Source organism: Pinus tabuliformis, chromosome 6 (genome assembly GCF_031772625.1).
Source record: "Pinus tabuliformis cultivar Carrire ecotype Pingquan chromosome 6, CPIR1, whole genome shotgun sequence".
Taxonomy (NCBI): Eukaryota; Viridiplantae; Streptophyta; class Pinopsida; order Pinales; family Pinaceae; genus Pinus; species Pinus tabuliformis.
In genome coordinates, this window is record NC_142292.1 from 1,543,347,692 (window position 1) to 1,543,353,691 (window position 6,000).

Here is a 6,000-nt window from a genome sequence, read left to right on the forward strand (position 1 = left end):
AATTAATTATAATTTCTCATTTTCAATCTTATTAAAGACTAAAAATTATAGAAGGTTGTAATTAATCATTTATTAATGTATTAACTCACATAAAGTATTAATAGTTTGATTATTATCTAATATATAAAACCATAATTTATGAATATCAATACTATTGATTACTTATTAATATTATTGTGTTAAAGTCTTAATATAAGTATTATAAATAACATCTATATTTTTATGTTAATCAATATAATATATATTTATATTATTGTTAATATATTAATATTAGTATTATCATTAATGTTAATATTACTATTAACATTGATATTAATGTGTGCCTCTTATTGTAAAATATGTGTTACAATTTAAACATCCATGCCCATTAAAACATGTCTCACAATTTACACTATGCCCATGAACTTTAGCGGTTGAACTTTTGAAGCCATAGCTATACCACACCCTAAAAATCATTTAGGTTTACATTTTAGTCTTAATATAATATGACATAGTTTTGATGTTTATGTCATCTAATGAAACCTCGTGTGTGTGTGTGTATAAATATATATGCAATGAAATTTTGGAAGCATAGTTATAGAATGATTGTTGGAGCTTTGGAGGCATAACTGTAACACTTAACTTTTTAGTTGATGACATGTTTCAAATGACAAGTTTCAAATTTTAAATATAAAATTACATGTTTTAATATAATATAATATGACACATCGTGTATATATAGTATGAAAAGCATTATATATTATAGATACGAAATGATTTTAGAATAATATGACAATGAAGGTTTTATTTTTTTAGTGTAATATGAGATTACCAAATAATGCAAATCGTGGTAAACTATAATGGTTTTGTATTTAGTAAAAGGCCTACTACATTAGACTATTTTAATTCCATGATATTTTTTATGTTTTCAAAGTTTTGATATGTAAGTGGGTAGGTTTTATAAAAAAATAGGTTTGGTTTTAATATACTATAATATAATATAATATGTTTCAATATTAATATTCATAGTCAGTCATGATCAAACCATGTTCAACCATTGTCAAACTATGTCTGAATATGTTTGACAATAAACACTCTTCAACTTTGGTAAAATATAACTGCATACTATTATTAGTTAGTATTAATAGTTCAACACAGTCAACTACATTAGATAAATGTAGTCAAAACTTGATAAACAATTTTTAAATAATTGACCATGATCAAATTGGTCAACCCTATGTTGACCATATTTAGCAATATTCAACTTGATGACATACTCAAACATAGTCAACCTTTCAAAGGTCAACATAAAATTATTTAGGCTTAAATTTTAGCGTTAATATAATATGACATAGTTTTGATGTTTATGTCATCTAATAAGGCCTTATGTGTGTGTGTGGGTGTGTGTGTAACTTTTGCAACTATAGTTGTAACCCATCCTAAAATGGTTACCATGTATATATATTGTAGAACGATTGTTGGAGATTTGGAGGTATAACTATAACACTTAACTTTTCATTTGATGACATGGTTTAAATAACAAGTTTTAACCTTTAAATATAAAATCACATGTTTTCATACAATATAATATGGCACATCGTATATATATATTATAAAGATCCTTATATATCATACATAAGAAATGATTTTAAAATAATATGACAATGAAGGTCTTAATTTTTTAGTGTAATGTGAGATTATCAAATAATGTAAATTATGGTAAACCATACTCGTTTTGAATTTATTAAAGTTCCTACTATATTAGATTGTTTTAATTTCATGATATTTTTATGTTTTCAAAGTTTTAGTATATAAGTGGGTAGGTTTTATAAAAAAAATAGGTTTGGTTTTAATATAATATAATAAAATATGTTTTAATATTAATGTTAATAGTCAATCATTGTGAAACCATGTTCAACAATTGCCAAACTATGTCTAAATATGTTTGAGAATCAACACTCTTCAACTTTGGTAAAATATAATTACATACTATTATTGATTAATATTAATAGTTCAACACAGTCAACCAAATTAGATAAATGTAGTCAAAACTTCATAGACAATGTTTAAATAATTCACCATGATCAAACTTGGTTAGCCCTATGTTGACCATATTTATCAATATTCAACTTGATGACATAGTCAAACATAGTCAACCTTTCAAAGGTCAACATAAACAACCATAGTCAACCATGTTCAACTGGAGTCAAGCAATCATTAACCATAGTAAAAAAATAGTTGGCGATGTTTAACAATAATCACACATTGTCAACAATAGTCTAACCATGCGGATCACTATGGTTTACTATGATTGACCATAGTTATCTAAAGTTACCATGGTCAACCATTGTCAACCATAGTTTACTATATTTAGCATGGTTGATGACCAAGGTGGACATTAGTGGCCACCTACCTATTCCACTTGGATGCCAACACTATCTCTTTCAGTTTTTTACTTTCCTTAATTGTAGTACAATTTACTATTTTTGGCAGTTTTTTAGGTCCCAAACTTGTGGAGCCATTTTGAGGCACTAAACGACGTTTTTGGGGAAAATACAAAGGCCATTTTGCTCCCAACTGGCCCTACTATTTTGTGTTTGGCCTCATCTTAAAGATCTTCTAAATGAGGTATTATGTTGGCCAAACAAAGATCATATAACAAAGTTATGACCCCGGGAAGTTCATGTACCAATTTACCCTAATAGGCCCAATAGTCTTGGCGCTTCATCTCCTCGAGTTAGGTTTTTGGATGTTTAGGGTTTTCCATTGTTTCTCAATAATAAATAGGTCTTCGAGCCTCATTTTAACATAGTTCAGAGGCATGTAGCCACCACATCTCTTCTTAGAGATAAACTCCCATTGCTCGAGCTAGTTTATTTCGATTTTGTATGCAATCATATTTCAATTATTTGATATTTATGACAAGAAGTTTTGTTTCTACCTCAACCTTCTGTTTATGTTTAGATTTCTATTATTTTGTGTTCCTGCATAAGTCCAGATCATCATACATGCACTAGGAGTAAAGGCACTCCTACTAGGACCACTACAAAAGATGTCATAGTCTAATATGTTGGCTAGTTGTATTGAGGGATTCTTGCTTCAAGAGTGCAATACTTGGAGTTTGTTTTGAATTAGTATATGTTGAGGAGAATTAAATCTTGGATCCTATTTTAGAGAGACAAAACCATGTCATGAGGAGTGCTTGGAATGTGGATCCAAAGCTTAAAGACTAGGCCACGTTGGAGGTGGCTTCCAATCACCACATGACACTTGTACATATTCACTAAACTACCCTCATGTGGATATAACCTAATAACTTATATTAGGTTGTACACTTGAGCCATTTTCTATTATTTTCCTAACTGACCTATCTTATAAAAGGGGGAGAGTGTCCTCATTCCCACAACTCAGTCACTAGATCACCCATATCTTCTTGATGTAATCGTATTGTAGCCCTTTTTTGTAATGCAAGGGTTAAAGCTTGGGTGAATTATTGGGAACTAGGGTTTGTGTGGGATAAAATTAAGAGAAGTATCTCAATACGAACATTAACATGTTGCATGACCTAAGGCTTATGAGATGAAACCTCACAAAATAAATGGATCACTTAACACTAATGGAGCTTGTGTCATGCAAGTTTAAATAAATCTCATTGAGGACTTTTTTTATGAGAGAGAGGATTCTAATTGTGATATTGTTGGTTTTATTCTAGCTTGTAGTGGAACCTTTGATGCATATAGGAGAGCTTAGTGAGATGCCTTGATAGCCTACAATATTGTTGGCCAAAAATTGTAGATGGTAAATGCTCTAGCTAGGGTTTAGAAAGAGCTATATTATTTTTGCTAGGACGCACTAGAAAAAATGATGTATAACATAGAATGTTTAAGGAATTGTATTTTATCCTCATTTATGTTGTAATATGAACTATACCCTTGTTTTCTAAAATTGTGTGGCATATTTCTAAGGATTTCATTTACATTTTCATTTATAATAGACAAATTAGGTATTTGGGAATTGAGAGTGATGTGAGTTGGGGGAGAGTTGGTTGAAGTCAACATATGAGCCTCCACAATCACATGGAATCTCAATATTCCTTGTATTAACCATGGAAAATGCATTAGCATGTTCAACAACAATTCTCCCAAGATCACATTCATTCATTTGTAGCTTCTACCATTTGACATCCAACAAAATTATTTTGAAGGATTTAAAGTCACATTCAATTATATCTCCCAAATATCGGTATTGATTTTTACAGACTTTTGGATGTCTATCACTTCAAGAGGAAATATTAATGACTCGAAATAATTCAGAAATACTACTATTAGAAGTTTTCATCTTTTCATCCATCTTTTTGATGTGAAAAATTCATTCTCAATTGATAATAATATTTATATCTACAAATTATTCAGATTAAGAAAAAGACGCGACATATAAATGAATATATTATAAAAACAAAAAAAAAGTATTGCGGAATATACTTACTTGTTTACCTTCTAAACCATCTTCTAAATAATTTTTCCTCTTTGTATTATTGGTATCTCTCTTATGTTCAACTGTATTATTACATTTTGTGAATTACATTTTGAAACTTGTTTGTTTAAAATATTTGAATTCCTTTGGCAAACAATAGGGGAAGTGACAAGAGTTTCTCATTGTTGTTAAATTCATTGAACCCTTATTTAGTCTAGGCTTATGTTTATCCTTTTTGCATCAACGCTCTTATGTTTATCCTTTGTGCATCATCGCTTTTTATTTTCTTTTCAATTTTAAAATAAGAATTTTCCTTTCGTAATTTTCATTTATCTTTTCCAATTCTTATTATGATAAAGGGTTTTTCTAGGTTCTATTAGTTTTGTCTGGTCATTATTTCTTGGTTTATTATGGTATCAAGAGGGGTGGTATTTATTTGTTGTGAGGGTTTTAATGTTAGTTTTCTAGGTTTTAATGGCTCTTTGAAGGTTTTGGCTTTATAGATTAGGAATCCATAACATGTATCATAGCTTTAAGAGTGTTATGAATCCATAAGATTTTGTGCATGTGTTTATTTTTCATATTGAATATTGTTCATTGCAACTTAGGTATTTTTGACATAGTGAGGGATTCTCATGTGTCTTTGTAATTGTGTAGATTGCCAATGGTTCACATTCATAATTGTGCACGATGTGTTATCATCAATGATAAATATGATAAATTCTGTATTATTTGGTACTCTACTGGATTTTTGCAAATATTGGGTATAGATTACAGTTTTACAAGATGAACAACTTGTTCTATAAAACTGCATTAAACCATTTATAGGTTAATATAGATTTTTCAGATTTTGTATTAAATATAACACAAAATATATATATTGAATTTTGAGACAATATTTTTTTCTTATCACATAGATTGTATTTTGTGACTATACTTGCAGGTAGATGGCGATGGATGCCCATATTCCCAGGAGAATTGATAAAGGTAATGTAATTATTTGTATTGAACTAATTATTATCTTGGCCATTTTCTGAATTATGAGGGTGGGGCATGGACATATGAATGACTGGATCCATGTGCATTTTCAATAGGAGCTGATATTCTCTCTTTGTGTTTCATTAATTTTTTACATGATTACAAATTCTCTTCATTGAGATTAACACTTTAATTTGGTTAAATATAAATTTTAATAAAATTTGAAGTTTAGATAAGTTAAGATAGTTAGATTGGCTTTTAAGCTTTTAAGAGAATTTGGTTAATATATATTTTGAATCATTTTTTTTACAACTCTTTTTCTACTCTATCTTTAATTAAATTAAATATAATATTTAATAAAAATTAAAGTTTACATGAATCAAATTAATTAATTTAAACTATCACAAAAAATAAACCATATAAATCAAATCAAATTTTTAACCATTCATCAATATTTACAAAGGTGCTTATAGTTTGCCCAAAATGATGAACATTTGCTATTATATTATATGGCTTGAACTTATGAATAATTAAAGTTCTATTATGTTTTAATTTAATTATCACACAAAA